The sequence below is a fragment of the Ornithodoros turicata genome, chromosome 7, assembly GCF_037126465.1.
Source record: "Ornithodoros turicata isolate Travis chromosome 7, ASM3712646v1, whole genome shotgun sequence".
NCBI lineage: Eukaryota > Metazoa > Arthropoda > Arachnida > Ixodida > Argasidae > Ornithodoros > Ornithodoros turicata.
In genome coordinates this window covers 26,757,293-26,770,301 of record NC_088207.1, presented here as the reverse complement: position 1 = coordinate 26,770,301, position 13,009 = coordinate 26,757,293, and the positions used below count along the sequence as shown (strand labels likewise).

At 44.2% G+C, this 13,009-nt stretch overlaps 1 long non-coding RNA gene across 1 annotated transcript in view; it reads left to right on the top strand.

The window, feature by feature from the left end:
- LOC135399737 (uncharacterized) overlaps window positions 1-12,308 on the top strand; it is a 40,566-nt gene extending 28,258 nt beyond the window's left edge. The window contains exon 3 of the long non-coding RNA XR_010424401.1: window positions 12,157-12,308. This is a non-coding gene — a long non-coding RNA (uncharacterized LOC135399737). The remainder of the gene's footprint in view (window positions 1-12,156) is intronic.
- Window positions 12,309-13,009: the final 701 nt, after the last annotated feature.

Sequence of the window (13,009 nt, the reverse complement as noted above, 5' to 3'; positions counted from 1 at the left end):
CACCCTTCCTCCCAAATTAGTTTGCCGAAACGTCGTTTCATTCCGGTCACGTGGTGTTTTTTCCCGCGCGGTGCATGATGGGTATGACCCACATTCGAGTTCGTTAAAAAACACACAAAAGTTCCGTCATCTCCGAAGGTTCCTCTTCTGACTTGTGGATCAGTAAAAAAAAAAAAAAGAAGGAAAAAAAAAAGGAGAGAAGCGAGTGCCACGTGGTATCCGACCAATGGGAAGCGGCGGCGTGGAGCGAGTTCAAGCTGCACTGTAACAGTTCGACGAATGAGAGAGACTGGATGAGGGTTGACGCGTTCTGATTGGTCGGAAGGTACTGCGTAGCGAGCGCTTAATGTCTGCGGCGAGTTTCGGCGAAAAGCCTCTTCTTGGAAGGGATTTCGGGCCTATTATGTACTGGGGCCGCACGTTTTCTCTCACCGCCACTCTCCTCCACCACCATAGGGTTTTGGAGGAACGTTTCCTTCCATACGGTCTTAATATATGGTAGGGATCTCGAACGTGCCTTTTATATGGTTCATTTGTCAAGCGAGGAAAGTAGGTGAAGCTATCATCTTGTAATGTGCCGAATACATGACGCCGCTGTACTCAAGTTATATTCATTAAAACTGGGTGGGAAGCGCTCAGAATGAATTTATGAGATGCGGCTTAGTCATGAAGCAGCGTGCTGTGGGAGAAAAGAAATTAAGCCTGCCTAAGCGATACATCCTTCGAAGCCTTGACTGTGTTGCATCAAAACTATAGTGACAGTTCCGAAAGACTGACTTAAATGCTCTGCTGTAAAATTGCTCTACACCGTAAAAAGATAGCTTCACTCTATAACGCCCTTCTAGCTGCCCATCTATCCGATTCCGTTCTTTCTCTTGACTTGTTGTAAACAGAAGGCTCACGCCTGTTTCTGACACTGTGCATCATTTTTTATGGTCACAGAACGCGTGCTCATTGCTCTAGCCCCAAATGCACAGTTGAGAAGTGATTTATTACAAGTGATTGAGTTAATTAATTACCAATAGACTAATTAATTGCTGTACTTAAATACTTCAAAAAATGAGTAACAGTGTAGTTGTAACTTCATTACATTTTCGATTGTAACTTGTACTCAAAGGATCGCTACTTTCTTCTCTGGTTTAAAGCTGTCACTGGAAGATATCCTTCTTGCGTTGCTCCCGTTTAATAATTCTGCTGTAAATTTCTCTCTGCAGTGTTGTCTTTTTCCAAAGGCTGAGTTGAGCTTAACTTTGAGCATAAGTTTTAGCAATTATTTAAACCATTGCATACTAAAGCGAGGCTTTAACTTTCGTGTCGACACCAATCATTTGTTTTACGGTATGTATGCACCACTTTAATGATGAGTACCACGTCTATGGTGCCACACTAATTTAACTCTAATTTAACACCGACACTTAAATGTTCTTCCTTGCTTTTGTTGTGGTGTTCTGTCTTCTGCAAGTATATAAGTTGTTGCAAGTGTTGAATAAATGTTCTTTAAGTATAAGTTTCGTTGTTCACATGAATATTTGTATCATCCACTTCAGTGCGTAAATTAGCAACTTCTGACATGAACAACATTATTTCTCTGACATGTTACGGGTAGGGTTCTGCGTTTTCGGAGTATACTCCTTGGGGGGCATCGGCGGATTGAGTTTGGTTATAGAAAAAAATAAATAAAAACGAAACGGAAGAAAACATTCGGCGGATGTTTTTCTGCATTTATATGTCTTATCAAATTCAGATATTTTCGGCATTTTAACACATTTGCGCCAACGGATGCCGATAAAATGAACTCATGGATGCAAGGCAGCTTAGTAGGAGGACGCTGAGAACGCAAAGAGCTTCCTTTCGTTTGTTGGCAGGTTCCCCGTGTAGTTGAACCCTGTAGGCCCAGGAGTAAGTGTCAGGAATGGTTTTTCGCTGAACTAAAGGCTAGAGGCTTCGTAAGGGTGTACTACTACTACTACTACTATTACTACAACTACTACTAGATCTGGAGTAGCTTGTCCCGGGGTGAGCGGGCTCACATCACCATTTTTTTCTTCTGACATCATCATCATCAAGATCACCACATTCCTGTAAACGAGTTGATGGAAAAACGGAAATGTGATGCCGCAGAGGAAAAGAAAAAGTAATCTGGTACCAGCACTTTCGGCGTGTAGCACCATACGCGAGAGTGTAATTCTCAGTTTTTCGAACTGTGCCCAACTTCCAAGAAAATATTCGGCGGGTGTTTTTCAGCATTTTTCGGCAGATGCCGAAAACGCCTAGTTATGAGAGACGTAATACCTGGTCACTTCAAACGGACACCGCCTGACGTGACTCAATTTGATGATGAAATGTAAACTTAATTACATTTCGGTGTCGGTAACTTTTCTTGAATTAGATTACTTTATGAGTAGCGTATATCCGTATATCTGTAACTGAATCACCTGTTTTGATTAACTTATACAGCTCTGGTCAAATGAGGAGCGATGACGGCACCAGTTTCTCCAATGGTTTATCTTGAGCGTATCTGCATGTACACCTCCACGCAAAAAAAAAAAAAAAAAGAAAAGAAAATGTGTGACTTTAGTTAAGATAAGCTGGATGTATTCCTAGACAACTATTAGTCCTTTTCGCTACTAAACCCATGTTTATGTGAATTTTAGGACCAATATTTGCGGTGTCGAGGATTAAATGTGACGGCCAGGAGACTATTGTGGGGTGGAGGTGGGGCAATTGCAAACTAGGGATGAGGAAGCGGAAATTGCTCTCCCATTGACTCTTCCCCCTTGGATTGGATAAGAAAGAAAAATATCGAGAAGTTAGTCCCGACACAGTCAGGACTGGCTACTGCAAAACAGCGTTTGTGGGTGGAACAACAGAGCCAGAAAAAACAAACAAACAAACAGGAAAGAGGCAGAGTATATAGAAGAAAGCATATAGGAAAAAGAGAGGAAAGGAAAAGGGGAGACGTTAGGCACCGAGAAACACTCACTGGTTTATAATGTCAGACCGCGCGAACGAGTGTCACAGAAGTTGTCACAGAGTGTCAAGTAGGTTCGAAGCGGCGAGGAAGTCGACAAGAGCACCAGAAGCGAAGTCTCAAGCTTGGTGATGATGTTCTCATTCATTCTTTCAAAGCGTTTCAAAGCGTCGAGGTTAGTGTAGTTTCCCTTTCTTTTATTAATAACGCGTCCTGGAGTAGCCAGTCCCGAGTGGCTCGAGACTACCATCTCCATTTTTTTTCTTTTAAAATCAATCAATCAATCAATCGACAAGAGCACGCATTGCCGTCACCTGGTGATGGGCAGGAGAGCAGCCGAGAACCTTCCCAACGCAGAAAGCACCCCCCCCCCCCCCCCCCACACACACACACTTTTAGAGTGTGCGCTCAAGGAAAGAATGGCAATAGGACACAAATTTACAGCAATAGGACACATACACTCGAAGCGACAACCTTTCGCAAACGGCTTAGTCCTGTGGTTACGCTCAGTTACATACAACAACAATTAGACTACAGCAGTTTACAACGATCCTGTTGTATAAATAAGGTTGCACAGCAATAATGTGGCGATATTCGGTTTCGAGAGCGTTCTAACATGGGTGGTAAATTACGGGTGAGTATTAGGACCGCCTGACTAATGTGATTTTTCCTATACGGAAATTTATTTAACGTTATGCGCTCTCAACACACGTACACATTCCACGGCACTGTTTACATACGGACACTATTTACAATTTTTCATGTAAGGCGGTCCTGCGTGAAATGTGAACCAGAACTTATGTACACCTAACAAGTATCTAACTTGATGTAATCTGACATGTCTTCAGGCAAAGTACGTGGCTATATACGCATGAATGACGACATGTGGATGCACGTCACCAGCTGTTGTGTGTCCTGGATGTGAATAGAAGGGTACGCGGTCGAAAACCATCTCCCGCCAAGTCAGCGCCGAAAGCGCTTATGTAAATAAGCCTCGCCGCCGTATGCTTGTACAGAAGTTAGTTTGGCAGTATAAATGTTGGCTATGAGCAATAAAGCTACAAAACAAGGAGGAAAGAGATCTGGTAACACGAGGCTGAGGGACTGATCTCAGGTAAAAATCCGGCTGCCTCCTTGAACTAAACTATCCGTGAGCTGGTGAACATAATCAAGTATCCGTTCAACGGAAGATACAACATACGAAAGATTGAAATATAGTGTATCCGATCACCGGCTGTGCTGTCTGAGGTTTTCCCTGGGTTTTCCGAAGACTTTCCAGACGAATGTCGGCACAGTTCCCCCTGAAGTCGGCCCAGGACGCATACTAACCCCCCTGCTCTTTCCTGCTGTCCTCTCTCCATCTGTCCACGTCTGTACGCCGCTCATAGCCACAGTTGCTTCGCGGTGCTAACACGGAATTTAAAAAAAAAAGAAGAAGAAATATAGTGTCACCGGCTGGTGCTGTCTGAGGTTTTCCCTGGGGTTTCCGAAGACTTTCCAGAGGAATGTCGGCACAGTTCCCCCTGAAGTCGTCCTAGGACGTATACTAACCCCCCTGCTCCTCCCTGCTGTACTCTCTCCATCTGTCCACGTCTGTTCGCCGCTCATTGCCACAGTTGCTTCGCGGCGCTAACACGGAATGAAGAAAAAACTGACATGACTGAATTGTGAAAAAAATAAATAAATAAAGACAATGACATCATGAGTCCTGTCGATGTCATTTTTGCCCAACCTGTCTCTCCCATCTGTCCCCGCATTGGAGGGGAACAAGTGAGGTGGTATTCGCTGTTACGGGACCGTTATTCCGGTTGTCCATGAACAACAACAAATCCATGTAGTGACGATGAATGCGGACTTTCTACTTAATTTGTGGCTCAATATACCCCAGGGCGCACTGGTCAGTATAGATGAGATATGAAGTGATCATGTGAAAGTCCAAGTCCTATAGGTACGATATGAAGCCCTCTCACGGCAAGGATTTGGAAGTGCACAAAGTAACAATAGCACTTTATCTGTCGCTGACTTGAAATGATGGTGGTGGTGGTGGTGTGATGTTATAAGGGAGAGGAATGAGGTCTGCCTGCTCAGACAGGGTGGCAAGTTTCACTCCTTTGTGAAAGGGGAAGGGGAGAAGGGGGAGTAAAAGAGAAAGGATAGAGGGTCAGTAATTAAAAGAAATTAGAAATTAGAATTAGTAAGAAGAAAGGGTAAGAATAAAGGGAGGGAGGGAGAAGGAAAGCGTTCACGACAGCCCCACAGAGGAAGCGAAAGCTAGGAGCGCGTCTCGCGCTTTCTACGGATGTGGGTGGGACCCTGCGGTACAAAATGTCGTCTAGAGATAAGGGAAGTGATAAGGCACTGAAACTCGAGGTCAAGGTGTCTCTGACTGCTTGAGACTCTGCACAGTCCATGATGATGTGTGCCAGGTCACCGAAACAGAAATGCACGTCATCCACCGAGTCATACACGCACACGGGTCTCTGTTTTCTGGCAACATCTTATATGTTAAGCATTGCTTCCGTCATGAAATACCAAGTGTATTTGAAGTAAATCAATGTGCCATCTGAACTACCTTAACTTAACCACATACGAGCAGTTTTTGTACGTTCTTCGAAATGCAAGTCATACTTGGAGTAATGAGAGTTCACTGCAGGTTCTATTTATGGCTAGAATGCCGGGCGGATTTTTTGGACGAAGACGGCGTTATTATAGAAAATATGAAGCCAAATACAACGCTGAAATGGAAGCCTGTCTCGCGAAGCCTTCCACTCCGCCAAACCGGTGAGGTCAGCGGTAGAGTGCGGACGGCCAATATACGCTACGACAGTTTGCCTCTGCGCAGGGGAGAGGGCAAAGTTTGAAGAAACCACATGACGAAGTGTCTGTCCAATCACAAGGCAGCATGAAAGGCGGTATTCGTAGACCGGCATGGTTCTCCGTATATGGGTCACCAGGAGAAGCCACGTGCGCCTCGTTACCTTGAGCTATTTGCTGTTACCCCTTATTTTAGACAGGGACCGATCAGGTCGCTCCACGGACAATAGGGGAGAGTAGGAAACTGGGGAATTCCGCTCCGAAAAGCAAAAAATACTCATAATGTGGAATCAAATTATATATCTTATATGGTTGTATTCAAGAAAAGGAGAAGAGGAAATTTGTTCCGAGGATTTTCATGTCGAACTTGCCGTATGAAACGTACGGACAACGTGGAAACGTGTGGAAAATAAAAATGACCGGAGCTGCACTTCAAATGTGCTTGAAAACACTGATGGGAAGGAGAGGAAAGTAAGGAAGTGAAAGTAAATTATGGAAGTGAAAGTAACGTACCAAACACTCAAGTACTGCTTTAAGTAGTACTTTACTTAAAGTACATTTCAATTTCTGTGCTTTGTGCTGTTTAAGTGCTTTTCTTCGGTACTCCCCTTTCAAGTGCTCAAGTACCAAATTGGCAATAGACTTGGTCGCAAAATCATTTCTTTCGGTTCATATTAGTGCGTCAGCTGCAAGCTATCCATGTTTCCCAACTAGCACTTGGCAAAATGCTAAAAGCTTTCTAAAGATAACAGTCGAAACATAACCTCACGTTTCATGACTATGAAGTGTTGAAACGTTCATCGATACGACCTAAATTTGTAACGTATTTGATGAGTACTTTAAAGTACTTTGCAAAGGACTTTGTACTTCACTTCAAGTACATTTGTAGTACGGTACATTTCGTACAGTACTTGAAGTACAATAGGTGCTAGGTACTTGGTACTTTACCTCAAGTACAGGTTTGATCTACGTTGCCCATCACTGCGAAACCTTCTTTAAACGTCATTTCCGAACAACAATCTGGAATCGAATGGAAGGTGCTGGAATAATAGTTGCACAACGCGTCCCACTGTACACTTTTTGCTGCCTTCTCTGCTATGCGTACTTTTCAAGGCCAACACATTTCGTCACCGCACGTGCTCCACGTGGGATAGCGCGCTGCCCCCCTTATATCGAAGTCGATCACAACACTCAATACAAGATGGCTTCTGTGAAACAGCATTCGATGCACCGTTCCATTTTAGCAGAATGACAGTATTTGATGATCAATGAGAAGATGCACCGAAAAAGAATAGAGGCTCCTGGCGGTGGAAAGTAAGAACTTGTTCCGGGCGAACAGATGGAGGCTCGCCTCACCGTATACAAATCGTAAGAAGAGAGCCTAGAACAACAAAAAAAAAAAAAAAAGAAAAAAAAGGGAGAGGGTGAAAGAGAGAGGACAAGGCGGAGGAACCATCATACACGCTGCTCTGCAACCAAGTACACGGAAGAAAGTTGCCCAGTTTCCGTGCAGCGACGTGAGCCCGGCGAAAACACCTGCCTCTGTGTTGCGCTACTGGAAGAGGTGTAGAACGCGCTGTGCGAAGTTCATTTTATGATGGCATTCCTCGTTATGAAAGCAGGACCAGAGAAAAGGTGGTACGTACCTCCACCTGCGTGTCGCATCGGCTGAGGAGCTGCATCAAAAGTGGTGCAACAAAGCTAATAGCAAAGAGAACAATTAGACATGGAAAATGTAGGCGGACCGTGCGTAAGCTGGGTTGGTATAGCGCATTTCCATGTGTGATCTGTGTTGATCTGCGCAACGCCAACGAAACTTTTTTGGAACAGACGATCACAAGCGGTGAAAAATGTATCGCCTACAAATATATATGGTGCGAAAAGGGCCTTGACGAGAAAAGGATTCTGATGATGATGGTAGGAGAAAAAATATGGAGATATGAGCCCGCTTGCCGCGGGACAAGCTACTCCAGATATGAAGAAAAGGAAATGAGTCAGCACAGTTAACCACTCCAAAAGCATGTCTGCACACGAAGAAGGTGATGCTGCGTTGTTTAAGGAAAATTTATTCAACACGTGAAAACTAAGTGAAGCTTAGACGATATGCAAGATGTTGGTGACTGCTGTAAACGTATTTTTATTCGCGATGTATTAACTTTCGCGAATTTGGCTACAGCTAAACAATCGCGAAAAATTGTACTCGCGAAAAGAGCTTGATGTTTATCCCGCGAAAGGAAACAGCCCTGGAATCGCGAAATTCAATACTCGCGAATAACTTCGCACATGACTGAATGCGCGATTCGCGAAAATTAATACATCGCGAATAAAAATACGTTTACAGTTCTTGGATACACGCATCCCCTGACGGGACATGCAGGGCATCGCGTACCGGTTCCTCCCGCATAACCAGACGTTGAATTCCGACATGTTCTGTTTGCAATTGGGTTGGTCGCAGGCTGGGTTGATTGGGTAGAAGGCAGCAATCGATAAAAAGCGTCCGAAATTGGCTAATCGGAAGCGTGTCGTTTGACTCGTTTCCCGTGTGGGCGAAGTCGGACCAGTCTCTTCGCACGGCCGGCAGGAATATTGGTGCAGCTTAGCCCAGAGCTGGCTTAGCCTATCGGATGTCGTACCTCACTCGCCGTTTTTACGTGACCTTGTACTTTCGGATTACCACCTGTTCCGGGGTGGAATCAACCGATGCTGCAAGATGGCGACAGGTAGCAGACACATTTGTGGTTCGTTCAATAAATCTCTGTATATTGGGGCGCCAAATATTCTCCTTCAGTATATCACGTCCTTCAAAGCAACTCTAGAAACTTGGTGGTGTGACCGAACAACAACAACAACATAGATGAATGGATGATGATGATGTGGGATGTTTCCCTGCGTTGAGTGCAGGACCCTACCCCATTCCAAAAAGGTTCACATGAAAGGATGACGAGAGAAGGAAATCCCTACAGTTCGTGAAGGAGGCCGGTGGCCCTCAGAAAGGAAAGAAGAGCGCCAAGTGCACGGCACTGGTGTCCAGGGTTACTCCATTGGCCGAGAACTTTGCAGATGTTGAATGGCCTCTGATCCAGCATTTCAAGTTGAGACTTAAAGGCCCGTCGCTCGCGTACGTACTGGCTGCAGTCTTCGAGAATGTGTCGGATTGTTGCCGGGAAACCACAAGTTGTACACAGCGCCGTGGTGCTGTGGCCCAGCCTATACCGGAGTGCAGGGGTGAATGCGACGCTAAGTCGTAAACGACGCACTAGAGACGTAAAGAGGCGAGGGAAACAACCTGGCATTTCAAATGAAAGCGTTGGGTCAACAGCATACAGAAGCGACCACCGGGTGATGTCATGACACCATTCCTGATGGGCCCAAGGCGACGTCAACGCGGACAAGAGGGAGCGCCTATCTCCATTCGAAAGTATGATGGAGACTGCTGAGCGGCGATGGTGAGCCGCAGCAGCTGCCCGATCCGCTACCTCATTGACCGAATAAAGTACAATTTGGGCATAGTAATGCACATACTATGGTGCGAAGAGAACTATTACCTTCGGGGAATTTACGAAACATTATGAGCATACATACACACACGGCACTGTTTACATGTATAGGCACAACATTATAGATACTTATAGATTTATTTATATATATTATAATTAATATATAATTAAATAATAGTAATAATATGTAATAGTATAATTATAAGTAATTTTACTTATATGTAATTATAAATAAATATACTTACAGATTTATAGATAGATTATTTATTATAGATACAACATTCCTATGTTGTGATACCGTTACTTCATTTTATTAATTTCATGTTTACTCCACTCCATGCTGCAGAACACGATGCCCACGTAGCCTGACGACCTCGAAAGCATGCAGCAACCTGCTTTGTGAATATACTAGAAAAAGAAAAGAGCAAATGTGTGCGGTGATTTATCGAACAACAACAAACATATTACGGCGATGATGAGTGGTGATTTATGGAACAAACTTCAAGCTCCACAATCTTCATCTTTGTCACATTTTGTTTGCATGTAGTTTTTGCACGAAGAAAACATGGAAGGAAGCTTTTTTTATCACGGCCTCCCAAAGTGTTACGAGGTAATAAGGCAGACACCGTTGCCAGGCTTAGCCCGTGAAAGTGATGGCACTACGCAGTCACTGAAGATTACAATGTGATCCCGTGATTTTACTAGTGTTCTTTCAACTTGTAGCAGTTGCTAATCACAACATTGTGGATGCTACACGCTTGGCAGCTGTACCCAAAATTAAGATAATAATATTCGTATACTTACCCGGATTACCTTGATGATGATATTAAAAGGGTATAAATTTAACATACCACATTTAACAAACACAATTTTAAATCTAAGATTCCACACAAGACAACCCCAGCGGAAGATGGGATATTTCCTCAAGATTGTCATCAACCTGGTACCATGGAGCAAATGGCTTGTAGAGCAACATCGTTGGCACACTTCGATGCAAAACGTAGTTGCTATACGAGATTCATAAAGTTCTTGGCGCACTGTGTAAGCCCTATCGCACATTGCCCTAGAAACATTTCACAGCTTCGAGAAACCAGCTATCATCGCACACCCATTGGGCGAGATAGCGGAGAAACATGTTTCCGTTGGGAGGTACCCGGGTTCGAATCCCGGTGCCAGCAGTGCCGTCTGAGGTTTTTCCTGCGTTTTCCTAAACACTGTCGGACATGTCGGCACAGTTCCCCTAGAAGTCGGCCCACGACGCACATTCCCCCCCAGAGCGTTAGTCGTGACGTTGTCCACCTATGTGAGGCCGCCAACGGCGAGCTCTATCAGCGCCACCAGCACCATCACAGTTTTATTTCCCTTCGCGGTTCTCTGGATGTGACTTTATATACTATTGCCGTTCGGTTGTCCAATACGGGCACTGAATGTTTAAAGGGGCACTATATTGCGAAAATTTCTGGAATGCAAGATGCCATTACTTCAACACAAGCGCAAAACATACCGCATTCACGTTGCATCGTTCGTGATTTGTGATCAAAAAAAAAAAAAAAAAAAGAGAAAGGAAACGCAATTGACGCTTTCTCTTTACCTTTCCTTCTCTAAAAGGTCAACAATGCAGAGCGCTCTCTCATTGGTCTCCTCAAACGATTTGGCCAGTCATCGCTCTAGATCGTTAGAGGAGACCAATCCGAGGCCTCTCCGCATTGTCGCGCTTCTTGAAAAGGAGAGCTGGGTTTCTTTCGCTCATAAATCACAAACGACGCAATCGATGGATCCTTTTCTGTTGGCATCAAGGTAACGCATATTTCATTCCGCGACGAGGAATTATACGCTCTGCAAGTAACCGAGCGTTCTGCGCATATCTCCTCTCCCGGTTACTCCACTCGGGAAGCCCCATTGGCTAAGGCGTCGCCCTCCCTCTTCCCTCTCACTGCCTCCTCTCATGCGCAGAGACGCACTTGCACAGCGTATTGCACTTTAGGACCTCTTTAAGTTTTATAATTTCCGCAACTCTTTTCACGACAGTGATCGCCAATATTCATAGTATCGTAAACTTCTCTCTTCTTCTCATGTCATGGGGTTGACTTCTTTGAGGCGACAGGCCTAAAGGACTCATTGTGACCCCAGCAGCGCCCTCGGACATTCCCACCATCACGATCACGTTCAGCATCGCCATCGCCACTTCGATTATTCGCGTCATCTCTCATCTTCATTACTCATCATTGTCACCACTCATATTAGACCCCTAGCTATGGGGTAGCGTTCCACTCCTAGAGTGGAAAACCTCCCCACTTCATCCTCACAATATATATGTTGTTGTTGTTGTTGTTCTCTTCTTCTCGTGTTTATGCTTGTGGATCGAAATGAGTTGAATTTGGTTGAAGGATGGAGTCATAATGTTGTGCTCTGAGAATGCTCTGTAAAACAATTTTCAAGGGAACCTCAAATGCCGACAGTCAAAACAGCGAACAAAGTTACGAACAGTTACGTAACATTAATGTACTTGCTCACAATAGGGGCTTTGAAGCCGAACGTAGCTTTAACTGAAGAAAACGATCACCAAGAAAGCCCGTGGAACAACGTTAAAAATCAGCAGCGAAGGCATGGTCAGCGCAATCATACAAAGTATACCAGTTATCCGTTTCTTAATTGAGTACGGGTGACAAGAATTTTTATTCCGATATAAAACACGGAATATTCGCTTCAGTTCCAACCGTTTCTTCCATAGCTCCTTTCTTCAACTGGCTTTGTCGAACTTCGCTAAATCAGTGTTCGCTATACCAGAGTTCGCATTCATCTTAAAAGTACGAACTTCATTGTGTTGCTTATTCTTCTCATTCTCATTCACACTGAGGGCATCTTTTCTTACAGGATAACGCTACGCAGAGAAGAGTAAACAGTGCAAACACGACAATCTTATTTGGTAATCAGGGAAGCTCGGAGTGATATTGATTTGCATGGCGTAACGAATTCGTGTAGAAGAAGAATTGACTCGAAGAATGGACGTCAACGGAATCAGTAAAGAAAACAAGACGCATTCCACACAAGGCTCCGCATAGGCGGGAAATTGTGCGACTGATTGCATAATTTAGTCCCAAGGTCTTTTGTGCACCGGGTTATGAACACCATTTCCGAAACCGGTAGGGAGGGAGTCACGGATGAGAACACTCGTCGACAGATTACGAGTTTCCGTACGCGACAACCTCCCGCTCAGGTGTTATTTTTGTATTTTTATTTTTTTTTATTTTTTCATGTTTAGAACACATGCAAACCAGGCTGCTGCTTCCTGTAGCGAACTTCTCTTCGGTATTAGGTTAGGATCGAGGAAGCTGTGTAGATTACATCAGACTATAGATAGAAGAAGATAAACATGGCGATGTTAGCTGATGACGGGGAAGCTACGTCGTCTTCTATACCTTATCCAGCTGATCGAGCGTAAGTATATAGAATGATTGATTGTGAAAGGAAAAGAAAAGGCTGCATATTCGGGGGGAGGGGGAGGTGATATGTTTGGTAGAGCACAGAAAAAAAATGGGAGGAAAGGTCAGTCAAACGTGACGTCGGCTTGCTATTCCGCAAAGAAATAAGAAAAATAAATACATGAAGAATAAAATAAATAAAAAAGAAAAGAAGTAGAAAATAAATGATAAACTAACAAACGGTGAAAGAAGGATGAGATAGCTTAAAGACAAAGATGACTTCTAAAAAAAATGTGCCTAACGCG